Source organism: Balearica regulorum, chromosome 21, assembly GCF_011004875.1.
Source record: "Balearica regulorum gibbericeps isolate bBalReg1 chromosome 21, bBalReg1.pri, whole genome shotgun sequence".
Taxonomy (NCBI): domain Eukaryota; kingdom Metazoa; phylum Chordata; class Aves; order Gruiformes; family Gruidae; genus Balearica; species Balearica regulorum.
The window spans coordinates 4,525,683-4,547,342 of NC_046204.1; the positions used below are offsets into that span (position 1 = coordinate 4,525,683).

The window sequence follows — 21,660 nt, forward strand, 5'->3', positions numbered from 1 at the left end:
GAATACATGCAGTTTGAGTCTTAAAATACGCTATTGACCACCCCTCGCTGACGCATCACTTTGAAACAACCGGGGGGGACTGGTGTAATCCTGGTCAATTCTATCGTGCAGCCAGATCAAACAGCATTTCAAGAACTGCCTGCCAAGCACCCAGCCTGCCAGAGTACAATAAGCACTCAAGTGCTCAGACTCAAAACCACCTTTCACTGGTCCCAGAGATCTTTATAAAATAGTTTAAACACTACTAAATTACAGGGTTGGAAAAAACAAATAAACGCTTTTAAATGCTGCTCCTACACAATTCTCAACTTGCTGGTAAGCATCTAAAACGACTGTCTTGCGATACTCACTAGGCAGAGGGATTCAAAAATGCGATTGCCTGTAAGAACAAAAACTGACAAAAATGCAGAGCTGGTTGCACGTCTGGAACTAATTGCCTGCAGATTAACGGCTTTGCGTTGGAATAGCGTTCGTCTGTAGGTTTTTAAACCCAGTTTACTCTAAGCTGAGTTCCCAGAAGAAACACCACATTGGTGGGGCATCTGAAACTCCACTTCACTAGATTTCTATTCTCCACTTTACTTCACGCCTAACGGGAATGTTAACTTAAAAACCCAATCAGTCGCCTCGTCAACTGCCATTTTCACTCTCGTACAAGTAAAGCAGCCCCATATGGCTGCAAGGAGGCCATCCAGGCACACAATGCCCCGTGCAGCGCAAAGCCACATGCACTCCAGAGGAGCTTAAGACCAATTGCAAAACAAAGCAGAGCTGGTTTCTTCCTCAGGAAACAAAGTGGCCAAGCAGGTCTCCTGTCGCTATCTTAAAACACGATTAAACATCCCTAAAAAAAGTTACACCACCCACCGTACCAATTAGTACTTCAAAGGCATTCCATTTTATCAAGTGCAGTGAAAAAGTACTTTCTTTCAGGATAAGGAAAATGCAATCCTTATGTCCTTATCTCATTTGCTTAAAAAAAAACCAAAACAAAACACAGAATTCAACAGAGCACTCCGTTTAGCTTAACTGTTTATATTTAGAACACAGAGATGAAGCATTTGTTATGGAAAGAAAACCCTGCAGTCTTAAAGAATTCTGAACTTCTTAGGCCAATAAAAACTATCGCCTCACCTACCAAGTTGATCCAACTTTTTCTGAAAAAAATCAGAGTAACCAAAAGGGGAAAAGAGAATTAAGCCAAGCTTCTTCTCCATCCAGGTGTCTTCGGTGTTATCATTGGCTAAGTAACAATCAGTCAACTTTAAGAGCAACCTTAACAATTTTCCTCTTGGAAATACAACTTGTATGCACAAGGCACCGAAGTTACCCAATCAGCCTGGACCGGAGACCCACTCCATCGACCCTCCTCTGAAATTTTCCAAGCGGACCCTAGCTCCCCTCTCTGCATCCCTGCCGCTCCGGGGCCTTCGCCAACTCCAAGGCGAAGGTCCTGCCCCTCTCGGCAACCAGGGGTGCACTCACCCGCCAGCCTCGGGCTTAGGCTCTGCAGCTCTCGGAGGTGCCGGGCAAACACAACCCGCCTGCAATCCCAGCGGCTGTTACAGCCTGACCCCAGCAAACCCGTATTTCTCCTCCGGAGCCTGGCGGGGGGGGACGGGCGGGGGGGGGCGGCCGCGGTGCCCAGCGCCGGGCTGGACCTCGCCAAGAAGAGGAGGAGGGAGCAGGGGAGGGCAGAGGACGGGAGGAAGCGGGGGCCAGGGGCGACGAGAAGCGCAGTTGGTGAACAAAAGGAGGCCCCTCCGCCTCGCCGCCAAGCAGCTGGGCCGGGGTGCGGAGCGGGCGGCGGAGCGAGCGGCGTCGCCCGGACCCGCCGTGCCCCCCCCCCCCCGCCGCCCCCCCTCCCGGCCGGCCGCCCCCTCAGCAGCGCGGCTGCGGGCGCCGCCACATGCCGCGGCCGCCGGCCCCCGCCCGGCACCGGGAGGAGGCGGTCGCGCCGCTCGGCCCCGGGAGGCGGCGGCAGGCGGCGCGGGGGAAAACCCGGCGCGGAACCCGCCCGCCGCCCGGCCCCGCCGGGCCCCCCGCTCCCCGCCGCGCCCCGCCCGGCTCTCACACGCACCGGCCCGGCCCGGCGCCGCTTCCCCGGTCCACGCGGCGGGGCGCAAGCACGCACACGGAGACCCACGCTCCTTCCCCCGGCGGCGGCCCGCCTCTGCCTCCTCCCCGCTCAGCCGAGCCGGAACCGGGAGCCCCGTGATTGATGGCAGCTCTTTAATAGCGTGGTCAGCTAGAAAATGCATCTGCAAGCAAGATATTAAGGAGGCAAAGCATCCCCGGGAGTGATCAGCGGCTCACATCCCAGAGCTGCAGCCAGGAATATTAATGCAACCAGCGCTCCTCGCCTCTACAAACCCCGATCAAAACACACAGGGGGTGGGGAAAATGCAGATAAAATAGAGGGGTGGAGGGAACGCATCCACACACGGCATTCATTCCTAAGATGGATAAGAAAGAGACGCCTGTCCACTGTCACATTAAAAGACACTTCTACGCAAGGATTGTGTTGCAGTGTATTCAATTAGTAAGCCATTTTGTTCAAAGTCCTTTCTACGATGTCTTCCTTCCCCCTATTAGAAACAGAAATTCATCTGCTCAGCAAAACATGTTCCTTTTAATTGTATTTAATTGGCAATCTTTTAGAATAATGAATATTTATCTCTTACTATGTGTCTTCATGCAAACCTGTAACTTGTCTGAATCTCACCATGTCTTGCACTGTTCTTTAACACCACAGCCGTGACCTTTCAGCTGCTAGTACCGACTTAATGTTAGAGCAAAGCTTTGCTATTTCCCTTGCAGAATAACATGCAAAACAAGTCATCTATGTAATCCATTACCTGAGGGCAACGTACACTTTTTCCCTGCCAAGCAAATCCATTTCCCTAGCCACACAGTAGTCTTTTGCCTATAAAATAAGGGAGCAAATACACCCTCTCAGAGCTGGTTTTACAAAGCCAAGCTAAAAAAAAAAAAATTTAAAAAAATAACAACAACAATCAAGGTTCATGGACCCAGTTAATTAGAGCAACACCCTCAAGTACTGTCTGCCAACTTATTCTTTCCGGGTGCTGTAAATTATTTGTATTTTCCCCTCTATTTATCCATATTTCTGCCATGTTTCATACTATAGCCCAGGAGTCCTTCAGGAGACAAAGATCCAACTTCAAAATTTATTCTATACTTTCTAGAAATAGCTACCTAAAACCACTAACACAGCTGAAGCAGCTGATTAATTCTAATGCCCTTGCCACATTGCAAGACTGCTATGATCAATACAAATTGAAGATGGTGTGCAGCACAAGCTTCGCTCCCGCAATATTCATTGCGCAACAGCTTCTGAACTGGAGCCTATCTTCGAGGGAACTGGTTCAAAATAAGCTTTGTAACCAAGTAGCCGTGTGATAGCTCCAAACCTGCCAGAGCTGAAATTCAATCCTAAAGTCAGTACAAAGCAACCACATTGCATTTATCCTCACTTCAATTTTCTAATCAAATGTGGTCTGACACCTGGCAAATCACAGAAAGGAACTTAATGCTCCAGTGTGTATTTAAATCAGTGTTTACTTCTAATGACTTCCAAAAGAGCTCTCCAGCAGTAAGTTAATTCAGGCCAAATTCCATTTATTTGAAAAATAGCCTGTTTGATGGTATTTGTTCAAAAACACCTTACCCCTTTAGGACAGATGACCCAGCCAGCTTAGATCACAAATCCTAAAAGTCAGTCTATATTAGGGAAAACACACACACACACACCCCCCCCCCAAAAAAAAATGCATCTGTAGAATTTTTTGTATCCCATTAGGATGAAAGTTGTTCAACCAGTGCACAGTATAGCATCCAGTAGTTTGAACACAGCAACAGAACTGGGGAGTATTCTTGAATTTCAGCCACTGTCTTGCCAATCCAAAGCAAACCAACTTCAGAATTCAGCAATGGTTAGACAGTAGTGAAGTCATCTGAAGTCCCATCTGTTTTTATACAGCATATTGGAGATTCTTGAATGAACAGAACAGCTATAGCATTCAATCACTGACATCAGAAACAACTGAACTTTCACTAATTGGCTTTCCTATGAGATATGGAGATCTGCCCCCATTTCCCCGACAAAAATAAAAAAAGCCAGACATGCACAGAGTACAGCCTCAAGCTCCATTGTGCAATAAGGACTTTTTATCTTGTCTTTTGGAAATGGATTATAAAAGATGAAAATCCTTTCTCGGTCATGAAATACACTTTTGCTAGTTGCAACATTATAAACTTACAACAGCATTTCTTTTAATATTAACACTAAAAGCATGCATCTCAACGAGGGGAAAAATTGAGTTATAGATACACAAAACTCATCAAGACTACTCAAGCAAAAGCTACTCCACAAGGGTTAGGCCAATATAACGTAGAGAATGAGACCTAGAGCGGGCTTGAGCAGAGATTCACTGAATGATGGCTTTGAAACAATTGTTAACAGACCTCACACAACACGTTGTTGTGTTTGGTCCAGCATGCATTAGATATCTGGTGTTACACAATGAAATAAAATTCAATTCCACCGCGTGCAAAATCCAGCCCAGTTTTCCTGGCAGCCTCCATTTATCAAAACAACCCTGTCATGTTGAGTACCATTAACAGATAATGAACTGAGACAAGGGATGCAGTTACAAGCAAAGCACTCCGCATGCTACAGGCCTAAGCACACGCAGCCAAGGGAGCTGATATTTATTATAAACATTGTAATTAAATAGAACACCTAGTTGAGGTAACATTAAGATCGTGACAATAAACAATAGAAGCTGGAAATAAATAAAAAATAAATAAATAAGGCTTTGACTTGCTGTCAGTAATTCTTGACATTGCTTAAAGGCACGTACACACACACACACACACACACCCAGGTACACCTCTCCTTACAGCTAAGAGCTGGAACACATCCGTTAACTTCCAGTTTTCGGTTTTCAGCGCTTTCCATGAATACTGTAACACTTTGTATACTGTACCTACGCACTTCAGCTTATGAAAGATTGAGCACTGAGAAGCGACAGACAGTGTATCTTCAAAGGGCTGTAAAATGTGCTGCTTTCTAGACACAGAACTCATAACGACCACGAATAATTCATAACTTCACACAAGAGTCCTACCATATTTGAAGAATATTAAATACAGACATACAAATTTGAACAATATTAAATACAGATATACTCCCTCCGAGCCACAAGATCTATCGATCAGCAGCATTCTCCACTTCTGACAGAATTAACCATCAAGTACACATAAACATTTCACCCACTAGAAAAACTGCTCCACAGGAACAATTTCAGGTCTACCAGCTATGTACACACTTGAAACAAACTAACCATAAACAGACTTAATGAGATTATACAGATTAAATGGTTAAATTCACTTTTTTTTTTTCTTAAGAGATATCCAAGACAAAGAGGTTCCACAAACACTTAAAAGCAGCTCAGTGAAGTCATGCAGTTAACTCATCCAGTTAACATTTTTAAATAGCAGGTTCAAGTACACTGTCTGGCTTGCACAAATTGTACAAAAAAGCCTTAAACTTATTTTTGAGAACACATGGAGATGTGATCATGACAAGTGTTTTCTAAAAGCTAATATACCACTACTTCCCAGCTTAGGCAAGAAACAAGTGTAACACATTAAACCCCTGCTAAGCTGAACCTATTTTTAAATAGGACTTAACACTGTCTTCAGAGTTTCACGTAAATCAAGCTCTCCCTTTGGATTTGGCACCGGCAAGGGGCGGAAGAGGAAGGGAGTAGGTTCACCGAGAACAAGCTAACAGCTTAATATTGTTGTCACAGCACTGTTCTTGTGTGTCACTTAATTCCAGTCCTCATCAAAAAAGTTTCCCTTTCACTGTCAGCGCATATATTGCCAGCCAAAATAACAGTGATACCTTCAGTAAAACAAAAAGCCTGAAAAGGCAGTTTAAGCTGAAAATTAGCTAGAGAATTTCTGAGGCCAATGGTAAACTGAAGATTCCTCAGCAGAAGAGAACAAACAGGCTGGGCTACCAGCATGAAAGGTCACCTCAACTGCTGAGAACAGGAGCACTGAATGTTTGTTACCCTTTTCTGTTTGTTTTCAATTCAATATCAAAGCTTCTAGGCTCTACCTATTCTAAACAGAAAACCTTTGGTCATGTTACAAGTGATGTTTTCTTCCTTTGCAAATAATGCACTCTTTTATTAGTATAAACACAGCTGAGAATAAATGATACTCAGCTCGACAAAACAGTTACTACTGTCTACACAAATTTCTTCAAACCTGCTTGAAGCAGGAAAAGTCTTGTCTACACTTGTGGATCTGTGAGCACATGTGAACACCCAACAGGAAATACCCATTCAGTTTTAAGCAGCTTCTTGCCACAGCACTAATCCAGCTACAACTTGCTCCACAGTTAGACGAGGGTGCTTTTCCACACTACTAAAACACAACCTCCAAGAGGAAATTCAGTGCAATGTTGTTATTGCTTCAACATAATCAAAAGGCCATTTCATTCTGTAATCCAAGCCTGCCTACGTAGACTGTAAACTCTGCACACAGTTAAACACAGTCTTGTCCACTTCCCCTCTACCACGTTTACATATACAGCAGGCAGCAGTTCTTAAAAATCATCACGTGAAGTTATTTTAGTGTATAACTGCTGAAACTTGGATCAACCATTTCCTTGTCTCTCAAATCTACAAATGGAAACCATACCCTTAACAGACCATGAACCTTCAAAGGTTTGGCTTTTTTTGTTGGGTTGGATTTTGGTTGGGTTCTTTTTTGAGGGGGGTTGTTTCCCCCGCAAGCCTCCACATACACAGCATCAAACTCAGAACCTGTTAAACCAAATTACTAACGCTATCACGTATTTTACAGTTCAAGAACTATGACTCCTTTTCTGTACTTACATGGTTTATATTTCAGAAGACCTCCAGTCAAGCCATAAGTCCTTACAGGTCATTATTAAAATCTGACACCACATCAATACTCTGGCAAAGGAGGACCCTATCAAGCACAGAAAAGTCTGAGGAATTTCAACCTCATGTAACCACTCTTAGGCCCAACAACTCCAGGCACCGCCCTTGCTGTAACTGTCACCAACAACTGCCACCAACTCCTCCTTTGCCACCCCTGTAAGGTAACAGCTTTGGAACAAACTCCACCAGACAAGAGAAGTACAAGTGTCAAGAGCAATGCACAAATGCAAACAAGAATCCTTCAAAGAAAAAAAAAATCTCAAGACCTGTGCATTGGTTGTATTTACTGCTTGTTGATACAATTAATTGTTATTAGGTAAAAACCACAAGTTGCTTCAGATTCCTGCTCTGCCTCTCCTGAACCTGTGACACAGCCAAAAACTTGCTGTTGGTACAGTCAGTGCATTACTCAACTGAAGAATGGGGATAGACACTCTAAGGACATAAAGTCCTGAATAACTCCATTCTACATGTCTTTGGAAGAAATTCTGTCACTGTAGGAAAGAAAAACCAGAAGTTGCTCTACCAGTGAGGACTAAGGCAATTCACATGCTGGCATGTGAAGTCTCAGGATTTTACAGGAAGGCCTAGCTTAGTAACTGCTGGGGGGGGGGGGGGGACACACGGTATGAACAACCAAAGAAAAGCCAAAAAAACAAAACAGATATGGCTCAGCCCACTAGGAGTTTGATTTCAAGTCCCCATGCAATTAAGTGAATGTTCACAGTAGTGTCAACGCCCATACTCTTCTCCCTATTCTCCTCCCTCCAAATGCTGAGGGCTCAATTCTGCCAGCCATAAAAACCCTTGAAACCACACTTCAGTGTGCCTAACAAAAAGGCCCAAGCAAAAACAAACAAGAGGTAGAGAAGGGGAGACAGCATTTTCTATTTACAGTTAAAACTTAATTCAACTGCTTTGAAGTAGCTGCACCTCAGAAAGGACAAAATTGAGCCAGAAAGAGACTATGCTTTCTTTGGGAAAGAGAGAAGGGGGGAAAAAACAAGAGAAAAAAAAGATGAATGACCCAAGGAATGCAGTAACTTCGCAAGATGTTTAAAATAAAAGCTTTTATATGCAGAGGTAAGTATGTAAGTATGAAGCGTAATAATCTCAGTTGGGATATTGCGACCAAGCTACTGGGGAACAAGCAGAGACAAGTAACTTGAAACCCAGCTACAGCTTTCATATCCAGAAATCAAAACAAACCAGGCAAGACAAATTTAAGCAAAAGAGTTCATGTTTGCTAATCACAGAAATCTTTCTCCAATATTTCTCCTCCAGTTTGTTTCTTCTTCTCTATAGGGACTGATACTTAAATTCAAAAATGTTTGTAGAAAATCCTTGCCCCGGGAAACTCCAAATTACAGAATGGTACATCGAAAGCCAAGAATATTAAAACACAATCCAGTTGTCTGCCAGATTGTGGTACTTACAGCAAGACATCAACCTGTTCAGCAGCTTCTTGAATTTAGCTACAAAGTGACACATACAGTCTATTTTAGAAGGTATTATCTTAAACAAAAGGAGAAAAAAATCTAAATATCAAGAAAATAGTCAAATTTTACATACTTGAAAATTTAATAAATGGGTTTGAAAAAGAAACCATTTGTTCTCAGCCGTATATTAAAAAGCATACAAAATAAAACTCTCAATAGTTAGACGTGCGGGTGGGAGGAGGGGAGGGCAAAGCTAAAGAAAAGGAGGGAAGGAAGAAGTAAGCAAATGCATCTTTTTCAACTCTATCAAAGCAATTGTAAAACAATGGAAGTTTGCCTGTTCTTCCCTCCAATTTCAGCTAAAAGTAACTTTGGGAATGGAAAATTTGATACCTCTATCAACAGCCTGTGGTATGTTTAAACTATTATAATATAAGGCATGCTCATACTTACAAGCTGAAGGAAATGACTGCCAAATGTTTCCTTTACAATCTTCCTTCCAGAATAAGGCAGATTCTTTACCAAGAGATTTTCTCAACACAGCAACTATAGCAGAAACTGAACTAGCAGATATGTAAAACTTGCAATGGCATTACATTCTTTTATTGAAATCATGGCAAAGATAAGACATGTGACTACAGCTCACAGTTTTTTTAGTAGTAATCACTTTCACATTCAAAGGCTTCAGAAAATTCAATAGACTTTTTTTTTTTAAGTGACAATAACCACCGGATGTGACCATACCTATAATAATCTTTCCCTCCAGACAGGGAGATAAGCTCTAAAAACAGGAAGTTTCTACTATAATCTTGAAAAAATGTTAACAGTCTGAAGCCACATGACCCCAGTTCAGTTACACGGGGAAGAAACCCTTGATTTCCCCAAAACTATGGGAGAAGATACCTAGGGTATGAACCCAATTCAGCCATTGCTCCACCGTACCCTTCCAGAATCCCCCAAACATGGAATAATATGAAGGCTTATTGTATTCCTCTTTCCTTTTCCCCTCAACAAATTCATAAGAGTAAGCAAACAAGACAGCTTCCATCTCATAAGAAGATATAGCGTCTTATGCCAAAAATCAGTACTTTTCCACATGCACATGCATCTATTTCTTAAGAGTCTTAAAAAAAATATGCCAGGGTAAGAATTGCAACCAAGTGTTAGGCATGTATCTGTCCTGGCCATGCTACAGTCTACTATACTTAAAAAACAAGACCTTTTATCTTTCTGAAAAAGGTCTCTTTCCGCTTTGGAAGACTTGATAAACAGAAATTCAAAATTGTACTGCTCAGAGTGCAACATGACCTTCCTTAAATCACGCGAATCATGTAAGCAGTTTGTTGAACTCAACTTTTTTTATTTGTTTTTCAAACAGAGAGGGATTCACTGATGGAGGAACATATTTCACACAGCAGTCTTTAACCACCTACACAGAAGCTTTAAGTGAACTAAAAGGAAGCAGCAGATTTTTTGATAGCTGATATCAACCAATTAACAGTCAAAAAGGCCTTTCAAAATTAGTTTCACAATATTTCTCACACTGCAGATGAGGAGGTGGCAATAGTTAAGCATGGTTTACACTACTTATCAAACGCTCAAAAAAAAAAAGATCCTGCTGTATATTTTAACATAAATCACTTCTGAGCTACTTGTCAAAACAATGCACATTTTCCTATCAGCATTTAACATAATAATCACACTAAGGGCCTAGAAATCCCAGTCACCTAACTATATTCTGACTCCAAACTTCCTTCAAAATTTTCAAGTAAAACACACTAGTCTTAACTACATTCACCTTGTTTACATATGTAATGCAGCTACTACAGAAACACACAAATTAACTTACTGTTTTTAGGAAGGCAATACTGGCAACACAACAGTTTTTCCCTGACACTGTTCCTTCAAATGGCCTATAGAGCTTAATGTAAAAGGCATCCCAGGGTCTATTTAGTTGTCTCTTCTTGTGATATGGAGAGAAAACACAGCGATCCACACAAACTAAGACATAAAAACTTAAAATATATAATCCCCATCAGAACCGGGCAGCCAAATAATTTCAAGGCAACGTAGCTCTCGCATATCCTTATTGCTACCTACGTAATTTCTTCAAAGTACTTGCAGAAAACTGTAAAACCATTCCCTCCCATTCTAAATTGTATTGCAGACATTACATCTTTGATGAAATCAACTGCCTGCAGATTGCAAATCAAGACTTAACTGAAACACAGGCACAAAGGGACAATTCCATAAAACAAACATTCATTTAAGAAAATATTTACATGTTCTACATTAAATCTACATGAAAAGCAAACAGTCCTGGACAAAAGGAACACACGAATTTCAGACGATGTGAAGCAAGTTTCCAATATAACAAACAGCTTTAAAGCCACTGCATAGAAACAAAAACCCTCTTTCAACAAAAAAGAGCTCAACAGTAATCAGTGACCATTTTTTAAATCAGGTGACATGGCCAAGCAGCAGTATGCCATCTAGTGTCAGCCTCCTAAAGGAAATGTTATAAAACCCACCAACACACTGTAAATTCAAGTAAGCCACAAAGACCATGTAGAGACTTGACTTGGCAATTGCAAATTCTAAGTCTTCAGTTTTCCCCTCAAGTGCTGACAACAGCCCAACTGAAAGCATTAAGGAAAAAAAACCCCACAATGCACAAACTGAAGCAACATCACAGGAAGTTCCTTAAAACATTTGGTTCCCACTCTGGCTAACAATTTGATTCATAACCAAGACATGAACTACAGAATGAAAACTGTGTGCAAAGTACACAAAAATCCAGAGGAGCACAGGCAGGTCTTCTGACGCGATGCACAGAACCTTAAAGGTGTTACTTCTTTGGTCTATGAGCTGTTATCTCATTCTCTTCTGAACACGATGTCCAGACTTTGACAAGGTGATTGACCGAACTCCTGAATTTTCATGCTGGTGTATGCATATACTTGTTACTGACAAAACACCTCATGAGTTCATTAATAACCCATTAATAAGACTTGTATTAAAGCTTGGAAGGCAACTTTCTCATGAAATAAGATCTGCTTCTTTGTTTCTTAGGATCTGAACATGCCATGGGTGGCATACCAAGAGGTGAAAAGATAATTTAACTGGGAAACTGTTTCAGTTTCCCTAAGAGTCTTCATTAAGAAGTCACAGAACACAAGCTAGGTTATCCATTTCTTTCCTGTTCATAACCTCCAGTCATCAAGTTTCAGAACAAAATTTTTCAAATCACATGTCTATAATAGCACATGCATCTTCAGATTCGTGTAACCATATAGAGACAGCAAGAACTAGTGCCCCCAAACAAAAGACAAAAAGGTCACGCTGTGCACATCTAACTTCCCTGAGGATGCCAGTGTGTAGCACAAGTCATGGCTGCAAAATATATTAAGCAGGGAATTGTCAGGAGTGAGCTAACAGGAGAAAAAAAAAGAGTCAACTAAATACACTTTAGAGAAGAGGGGGGAACTGGAAAGCTAACTAAATAGAATCAAAGTCTGTATTTTCAGGCTCATTTGTAAAGCACAGTTGTTAACAGCAGTTAAATATTAACAGTGAACGCAGTTTCAAGAAAGCAACATGAAGTACACTCCGTAGCCTCCCTTTACAGGAGGGTGAGCAATGATTGCTTAGTCCATTACCCAATTTACAAGGTTACAAGACATCGATTCCAACCCCAACACCACCTACATTGTTCCAAAGGAGTGGGCAACAAAACATGCCGTTGTCCTTCCCCTTGACCCTTCTTTCTCAACGAAATCTGCACTTTGGGATACCAATAACCAGATATGCAACAGATATATTTTAAATAAGTGGAACCTCACTGGACAAATGAGGTCAAGAACAAGCTTGACAAGCTCGTTTGCTTCCATTCTTGGAATGAACAGAGTGCCTTTCATTGCTTCCACTACAAAGAAACCCGTAATTAGACCTCATTTTTCTCAGTTCATCCAGAGATTGAAGATATATGGGAGGTGGTGTTTAAAAGGAAAGATTTGGAAATCAAATAGCTCCCAAGAACATCACTATATCCATTTCCAGATTAAAACTTCTACCGCCTTCCCTCCATTAGTCCAGCTTAAGGTAGGAAGCACCATGTTTTGCTCATTAGTTTCAGAACTTGGGGGGGAGGAGAGGTTGGTTGGTTTGTGGATTTGTTGGTGGTTTTTTGGTTTTTTTTAAATAACCTTTAAGATGGCTCTCTGTTGATTAAGCCATTTTCATCCTTCAATGAGTTTGATTCCTATTAGTTCAGACTGCAGAGAAGACATTGATTTTTCACTATAGTCAGGATCAAGAGAAGTAACAGCTTTTCCAATTAAACAACTACTCACAACGTTAAGTAGAAAAATATGTCCACAGCAATAATGTGCAAGCGTCCAAAGCACTCCTCAATGCTAACAAAAGCTAACAGACATGCTTGTAATAACTTTAACCTTTAACTTGAGAAAGGAGGAAAACTCCATGTATTACAGACAGTTCAGGTCCTGTTAACTCTGCTGATAAGAAGCTGTAACACTGAGAAAGGCTCAAAATTACAGACAACTCATCTTCCAGCTCTGAATTACCATCATTATACCACACAAATCACCACATTGGGCTTCAGCCTACTGAAATAGAAATCACAACCAGAAATGGTCTAGTAGGCTGCTGCTTCTTCTCCCCTTAAATGATGCTTTTATACCAAATCTATACAGTTCCTGCATTATAGCCTTTCACAGAGTTGCACTGCAAATCAAATATTTTATTCCACAGCCTGCAGCTATTCCCACACTTAATAACTGACATGGGAGACAAGTTTTAATCTCCATCAGGCTGAAACAGCTATTATCCTCATAACCACTCAAGTCAGAGGTAAAAATTACGAGTTTTGTATTACCTGATTGTATAATTCAGGGGGAAACAGTTATACTTTTCCAGAGGAAAAAGGCAAAGTATTTTCAGTACAACGAAAGAGGGGAACCCGAACAATCACACTCCCTAATTTTGCATGTCCCAGAATGACCATGCACTCCAAGCAGTCAGGACAAGACTTTCTTTTAAGCTGTAAGAAATGCATCATTCTTCCCATGGAGCAGCAAAGAGAAGTCTGAACAGATGCTACATTTGCAGATGTAAATATTCTCCAAGAACTTGAATTACAGCTTTAGGTAAGATCTTAAACAACTGGAAGAGTTCTTTAGTCATTATGGAAACAGTTCTCATGGAACTTCTCAAGAAGAAAACCTACTAAAAAGCTACCTGAATTAAGTAACCTAGAAGTCTGTCCTATAACTATGCAATTATTGCCAGTGTTGTGTTTTCAGGTTTTAAAATGCTTGTTTGAAGGAGTTCAGCTTTTAATTTCAGAAGTTACTCTAACAGCAAGAGCCATGACTGAGAACAGCAACACCTAGATTCTCCCCAAAATGCTTCTAGCACTTCTAATACTTTGCCTTAGTCACATACAGCTGGTCCGTGGGTATACATCCTACCGCAACTGCTAAAACTGAGAGGAACTTGATACGGAATCTGCTCCCCATGCTGCAGTCCAACACTAAGCAACTAAGAACCATCAGCACTTTGAGGCTTTACAATTTTTAACTGGGAAATATCCTCCCAAGGACAGCTACTTAATTGTTTAGAAAAGGATCGCAAGAAAAAACCCACCCCTACGTGAAATCTCAGTGTGGAGTTTGTACATTATTACATGTTTTACTACCAGTTATTACCAGCTGTTAGAAAGGAATATTAAACTCACAGCAGGTCAAGACCCTACTGCTTTCTTTTAATATATCGAGGGGAAAAAGTAGTATTTTACATCTTGCCCAAGAAAGAAAGAAAACACCATCAAGTTTGAACCATGCATCCTTTTATTTATGCTCTATAAAGGCCTCAAAACATGCTTCAAACATCCAAATTATTTAATTCAGCATGAAAACAACAGGTAGGATGTAGGAGCTCACCATGTTTTGGAAGCTTTGTGAAGGATTCCCTCCAGAGCTACATAATTAAGACGCGTCTTCCAGAGTAACTCTCCAGGCCAAACCCACATGCATGTTTCCGATATACCGGGGGGCCATGTGGTTGGTGAGAAAGGGCAGAAGGAATGCGTAGCAACTTTTATTGCTTTCCTACAGCAAAACGTTATCTTTGCATGTAAAGGAACAGGACGAGGATGCTCTGTTGGCTTAGAGCGCCCTCTGGAGTCATCTCCTTATTAATGACATCAACAGGAATGCCTGCCTTCACTTAAAGGACCCATACTACTGGTAGCTGCAGGTTTCTAAAAACCGGTAGTATATTACACAAGAGCTGTTAACAGACCCATTATATGTCGGTAAACACAACAGCATTTCTTCAGACATCAGGGAATAAATGTATTCTTTCCTAAATTTACATACAGTGTGTATGTGTGTATATATAAGTGTGTGTACATACCTCAGTTCCACATCCACCCCAGTCCCAGCTGGGAAGCAGAGTGAGTGAAACAGCACAGGCGCGGTGGTGTCTCATCGCATGAAGCAATTTTTGCTGTTTCGAACAACTATCAACATATTTAAGCAGGTTGTTGATAACTGTGTGATAGTACACAACTGAACTTTTGCTGAGTTTAATTTATGAAGGAGCGTTGCTTTTACTACATACAAGACAGCTTTTCTAAGAGTACAATGCCCACAGGAACAATGCTACACCTGTAAATTTTTCCAGTTTTCCTATAGCAAGTGTTTAAGAAAAGTTCCTGGTCTTTTAAATACTGCTAAACAGCAACAGACATCACACAGTGAAGTTTCTTATTCGGTATGCCTGTGCACTTGCACCTTTTCTTCCACCTATTACTAGCGTTTGGATAAGTTTCCTTCATAGACCAGAAGACTTGCAACTAGTTTTACTTCTGACAGATTTTCCTTCTGATGAAGATTTGATGGAGGGTGGGAAATAATGGCAAAGCTAAGAATAGAACTGCATTGTAGTCACCAAGCCCATTTTGTCATTAAGAACTTGTCATACAGCAGGAAAAGTTTAGGTTTTCTTATGTTGGAGTTAGCACCTCTCTTCTTATTTCCTGTCCCAGATGTGTGGCAACACAGCAGTTTTTGACCACAGAAATGTTGCCCAGATCCGCAGCCCAGAATAAGTTATGTAGTCAGCTAATAAAAATACCAACATGCTTGGCTGAAAAAGATCTTGAGCTTTTTGTGTCATATGCCTGTTTAATTATCTGCATTTCTATAGCTCATCTAAAAAAAAAAATTCTGTTCATGTTGGGCAGAGGGACCCATCATCTTTTCTAGTGACAGGCACAAATTTTTTTTTTTTTTAAATCAGTGTTTTACAAAGGAACACAGCCTAACACATGCCTCTTTCCATACAAATTTCACTAAGTTAACAATTTGAAGTGGTTTAACTCTTGGAATTACATTAAGTATAAGCCAATCCTAGATAATGCAACTGGTTTTAGGACTTGCTTTTCATCACTTAAAGATGCAGGTCCTTCCATCATTATCAGCCTTAAAGGTTGTCATAAGCTACTAATTTTGATCTCCAAAAGCACTAAAGAATTCATAGAATTCCATACCATCTAACACGAGATGAGCTTCTTATCTGAAATCTCAAGGACATGAGCACCTGGAGCTCTTTTTCCCTGTGTATGAACCTTTTCAAAAGACAGTATGCATGAACAGTCTTTGCATAAACTCCCAAAAGTTTTTTCTCAGGCAACTCCTGCATACTCTTAAGACCTAAGCAGCATTAAATCCTGCGTCCATGTCAAAATGGTTCTTTCTTCAGACATGGAAGTTGAATCAGTATGTTACCATTCCTATGACAGGATATATTCATAGCAAGAAATAGATCCTCTCATTACTGGGCCCATACTGTTGGCCACTCTAGCCGTCTCCCTCATGGCATGAATAAAGCTATGTAAGTATTCAGGTGAACACTAAAATGTCAGTAGGGGAAAAAAAAATTGTCCTATCAATGGGCTGACAGCAAAGTAAGACATTACCTCTGATTAAAGTACAAAGCTATTAAAAAAAATCTGCTACTTCTCTGTCACTTTGAAGGAGAGTTAACTAGCTCATGTTGAGTAAAGACTAAGTTCTGTTTTCAAAGATTTCACATGCAGCTTTCTACTGAAGTGAATAAGGAAGCTGCTATTTATTTCTCAAATTTTTTTTTAATATCAGGCTGACCATAGATCACAAGAACCATTCTTCATCTGTTTTAACATTGGTGATGTCTATAAGATTACCTCACAGTCATAAGAACTGGAGTTTTTAATTATTATAAGTGAAAGATTTTAAGACACAGGATTTCAGTTAATTAAAGATCCACTTAGTTATCAATCTACTATTAAAAGACCTATTTCAACCTCAAATGAGGATAAGTTACTGCCATGTAGAAACATATCATTAAATTCACACTCACTGATTATAAATTTTTTGCTTAAAGCAGGTACACACAAAAGACAGCGCTCTCACCAAAAAGGCGCTTTGCAGAGAGCATAGAGTCTTTTTGTTTTAATCCTCCAAGTTAAGCAGACTCACAACTGATGACTGAGAACAGTGAGTAAGTTATACAATACAAGCAATTTCTAGCGAGCTATGAAGGCAACTTAAGTTCCTAATCGAGGAGGAGGAAGGTATGTCCCTCACCACCACCACCACCTTCATTCTCCAGTCTGAGGGCCTCATTTTCTAGCACAGAAAAGCAGGTAAACATACAAGGTCATGCTCGAGCTTTATTCACATATCTCATACTGGAGACCTATCTTCTGTTTCAGAAAATCTATGATTATCCTTCTAATCTTTCTTGAAGAGGATATTCATCCTTCATCTAAGGGGATTCAAAAAGATTTCTTGAGGACCCTGCTTTTGGACACAGGCAGTAATTGTAAGAACTCTACAGGCCATAAGAACTCAGGGCTATCTTCAACCAACCACTTCCTTTGAAGTAAATCATGGGAGAAATAGGTTGTTAAAACAGTGTTTTTAAACAAGCTCAACGTAAAGCCAAAGAGACAGAAGAAAATAGTTTGTCTCTCCAACACACTATGTCATTGCCAGGAAAAGAAAGATTTAGGGGGAAAAAAAGTCAGAAAAGTTTTTTGCAATACGAACAGGCAGAAACATCAGCCTCTTGAATGGATACAATAAGCTTGCATCACAAACTACCTTCCATTGAGATATTTGTTGCAGGAAAAATGTTCAAAACAAACAGCTGCTCTTGAAATTGCCTAACAAATACAAATCAAAAACTGAACTTCACAGCCACAAAGGCTATTTCATAGCTAACAAAACCCAGCTAGGCTACTTGGACCGCAAAAAAAAAAAAATCACTTGGAAATCCTGGCATGTTTAGTGTAATTTAAAGATTAAGCTGTGTCTTCCTTGAAAATTCTACATGTGGGGTTTTTTTTTATTTTGACCAATACATCAAAATAGCAACTACATGTATGCCTTTTTACAAACAGAAACATATATCTGTGTGGGTGACAATGATATACGAGTAGTTTCTGTACACTGGTTAACATTAGGTTCCCACGCCTTAAATAATCATTCCGAATGTAACCTTTAGCAATATCCTGATGGAAATAAACACCAAACTATGTAAAACTTTGCCAGATTAATAATACCATTTGAAAGATACTGGGATTTGAGAGACAAAAGCTGTAAAACTACAGCTTTTAAGGTCTACATTAAGTGTCATATACAGCTAACATACCTACTAGACTTCCTGTTCACAGCTCTATACTTTTACATATACTAAGTTCGCAGTTTTATAACAGTTGCCAGTGCAAGCAGCAATGTGGAGTTTTAAGCTTGTGCCTTTGTATATGTTTACCTTTGAACATCAAAATCAAATAAATGAGAATAGTGGCTAAAAATAGCATCTACTGAAAGACAAATCTAGAGCCTTTGATAACTACAAACCTTTGCTGCCTCTCTCAATATAGATTCCTTTTTCAAAAAGGAGCAATAGCCTGGCCACTGGTTTACCATAACCCATTCTTTTTGTAGAACCACCACTGTTCTGATTCCAAAAATGAGCAAGCTGCTGTGCATATAAAAATGTTACCTGCAATTCAACTGACAAATAAGTAATCTTGGTAGCTTTCCCACCTTTTGCTAAAGAACATTTCCTCAGACCTCATTTTCCTTTCACTTCACCAAAATAGAAAGATTAAGGTAAGCCATTTACAGCCAGGAAAACTGAAACTTATTACGTGTTATTTTTAACTAGCTACACTGAATTTGAAAAACACATTCAAATTACGTCACGGCTTTCAGCAGCAACGTTTATGCCTCCCACAGCTGAAGTCTGCGCATTTTCTCCCTCCTTTATATTAATGTGTTTATCCAACCATAATTCCATAAGCATTACATAACACAGACAATCTTCTTAGGCATTTTATCATTACCTCACAGCAAAACTAGCCCACTGCACACGTACACTTCAACTGTAAAACTGTTAGCTTTCTAGACTTTGCTGACATACCAGAAACTGTCTGATGTAGAACTAAACTGACAGCATCAACTACCGAGCAGATCTGCCTGTATCCTTAACCCGACCTTCACAAAACAGAACGGCAGCGTCACTGGCCGATGCCATCTTTTGCTCCTACGTGCTCACGACATACTAACATTAAATTATTCTAACAGTTGTGATTCTTCCTTTAAGAAAGAACATTTAAAATACATTTAATGTTTGTCAACCGTCTACCTCTCCTGCGTGCCGAATGCAGTAAATACTATTTGCAGTTATGTCTAATTTGACGTTAATTCCTTAATCTTCTTAAGTCAGGGTAAGCTTGTAGATCATTACGAGGTTATTTAGAAGAGCACATTTGAAGTATTACATGAAGAGTGCATTTTATTAAGAAAATAAGTTAAGTTAACTCAAGTTTTGTATTTTGTCATTCATACACCTGAAAATAAATCAATCTCCTTTGGAGAGCAATAAAAACATACACTATGAACTATTATTGCTACTTAATCTTCTTTCCTGTGGTGCAAAATCTGCTAACAAGATTGTGTAGCTTTCACATTGGATCAGCAAGACTGTGACCTTTACTGACAGTTATTCTAACTAATATTAATGCTAGAGAGATAGCCAATGCAACCATCTTCCACATTTATGCTCTCCCATACACATACCACAGGGATTAGCTTCCACTGCCTGTCACCGCTTGTTTCTTGCTTGCGTCAAAAAGTACATGGATCAGGCCCAGCAATTATTTATATTGCAACAGCAGTAAGCTACACAAAAAGCAGGCTTCACCAGAAAAACCCTTATTTTAGCCATCTTTATTGTGCCATACCTCATTTAGAGGACAGAGGGTCTTTACTAGGCCTTTTCAAACTATTGATAGGGACTTCCACCATTCTTAGCACAACCATTTCTGACCATATCGCTTCTCTTCAAATACACTTAAACAGTTAGTAGGGGAAACTCACCCTAGCAAAAACAATTCAACACTAACACACCTTCCTTGAACTCAAAGCTATAAAACCCAAACACATACATGCAAGAATAAAACAAATAAAAACTGTTCTTACATATAGAGTGCAAACTAAACTGAACATACAAATCTGAAAGAACTTGGGCATTAAGAAATATGGCTCGATCTTGTCAATTTTCAGATGTTAAAAGACACAGGAGACAAGCCATTACCTTAAATAACTTTAAAGAGCTTTTGAAAGTTAGAAACATACCTAGATGGCATGGAACTAGCAGAATGTGGCATGACGATTTTCTTATTTACAGAAGTAGAGGAAGGGATGGAGCTGAAACAGATTAAACATTTGGCTTACCTACCTGGACAAATTGTTTGGAATAACACTGGAATAGCATGGGATTTTTTTTTTTTTTTTTAAAAGCCACTATCAGTTACCTTAATCTACTCTCAAATTGATTAGTTTAACAGTGCATGAAGCAACCTTCATGAAGAACACACATCTACACAAGATAATATTGCAATCTAAATCCACACTTTAGTTGATTTCACTAGATTTTTTCCCCCCAGGAAACAAAATTCTTAACCACCTAAAAGGGGCGGAGGGAAGGAAAAAAAGAGGAAAGGGAAGTCACCCTACTAGTCTAATCACTCAGCAGACTGAAGGACAAAAGCAGCATGCCCTGACCACTGCCAGCTTTTTGTCTGTAGAACAATGATTCTAACTGCATCCAAGACTCTTCCCAAAACTAAATGCCAAAAGCAACCAAGCCCTCTCTCAAATAGATATCTTTAAGCAACTGTTGTGGTCCAAAGTATTTGCACTTTTGAAGTGCACTACCCACTACCCACTCCCCAAACAAAAACCTAAAACACCACAAGACAGAACTAATAAAGCCTAGTAACTATTCTTCTATATTCACTGCCTGCAGTCCTTTTCTTCTTATATACAGAGGTTTCAGCTGTGCCAACATGCAGTTGCCAGTCGTGTTGAAATTTAAGTTCCAAGTCAAGGGGTTCAGTTAAGCCAATAAAAGTAAGCTTAGAAACAGCTTCTAAAAAATTACCTAGCCAGGGTCAGTGGCTGAACTAACATGCACTGAAACTCATACCACTACACATTGGTGAAAGAAAGAGAACTAAACCGGCACCTGACAAGACGTTTAAAATCTATTTTGCATGCAAGAGTCTAAAGCTGTAAGAATTAAAGTTACTTAAGTTTCATAAGCAATTTTGCAATGTGCTTAAGCTTCCAGAGCAAGTTTCATTCTGATGCAAATTAGAATATTTCACTTGTTCATACACTAGCTACTAAAACTAGCTTTTCTAGAAAACAGGATGTGAAATAGCAGCTACATCTATCAGCAAAATACTTTTTGCTAGGTTTACAATCATAATGCATTTTGTAATTAAATTGGTAATGTTGCAGAACCCAGTTTCAGTCAAATATACATGTAATTACCTTAATCAATTAGCCAGTAATTGCATTTTGCTATTTTTGATTCCTAAGACTTTGCTGGGCATATTTGATAAATTGATATTCCCCGGTTTTGGTTCTTGGGGGGAGTGGGGGATACCAATACCGCACTACAAAAGAGGCTTAATGGTTTTAAATATCATTACGATTTCAAATTAAGGTTTACCTTGAAAACAGAACATGATCTTCAGCGTACAATGTTTTATCTGTCATAATGGAACTGAACCTGTGAATGACTGATCGCAGACCAAACAACTTGAGAGAAAGAAGATAAAAATACTA

At 40.0% G+C, this 21,660-nt stretch overlaps 1 protein-coding gene across 6 annotated transcripts in view; it reads right to left on the reverse strand.

The window, feature by feature from the left end:
* RERE (arginine-glutamic acid dipeptide repeats) overlaps window positions 1-21,660 on the reverse strand; it is a 250,039-nt gene that overhangs the window by 197,910 nt on the left and 30,469 nt on the right. Inside the window, exon 1 of one of the 6 annotated variants that reach the window (XM_075773596.1) lies at window positions 2,081-2,231. The exons of 4 other annotated variants lie outside the window; for them this stretch is intronic. The gene's annotated coding sequence lies outside the window, so the exon portion shown is untranslated. Of the gene's footprint in view, window positions 1-1,485; window positions 1,784-2,080; window positions 2,232-21,660 lie in introns of those variants that run through there. One more of the 6 variants, XM_075773597.1, reaches the window with a different exon arrangement.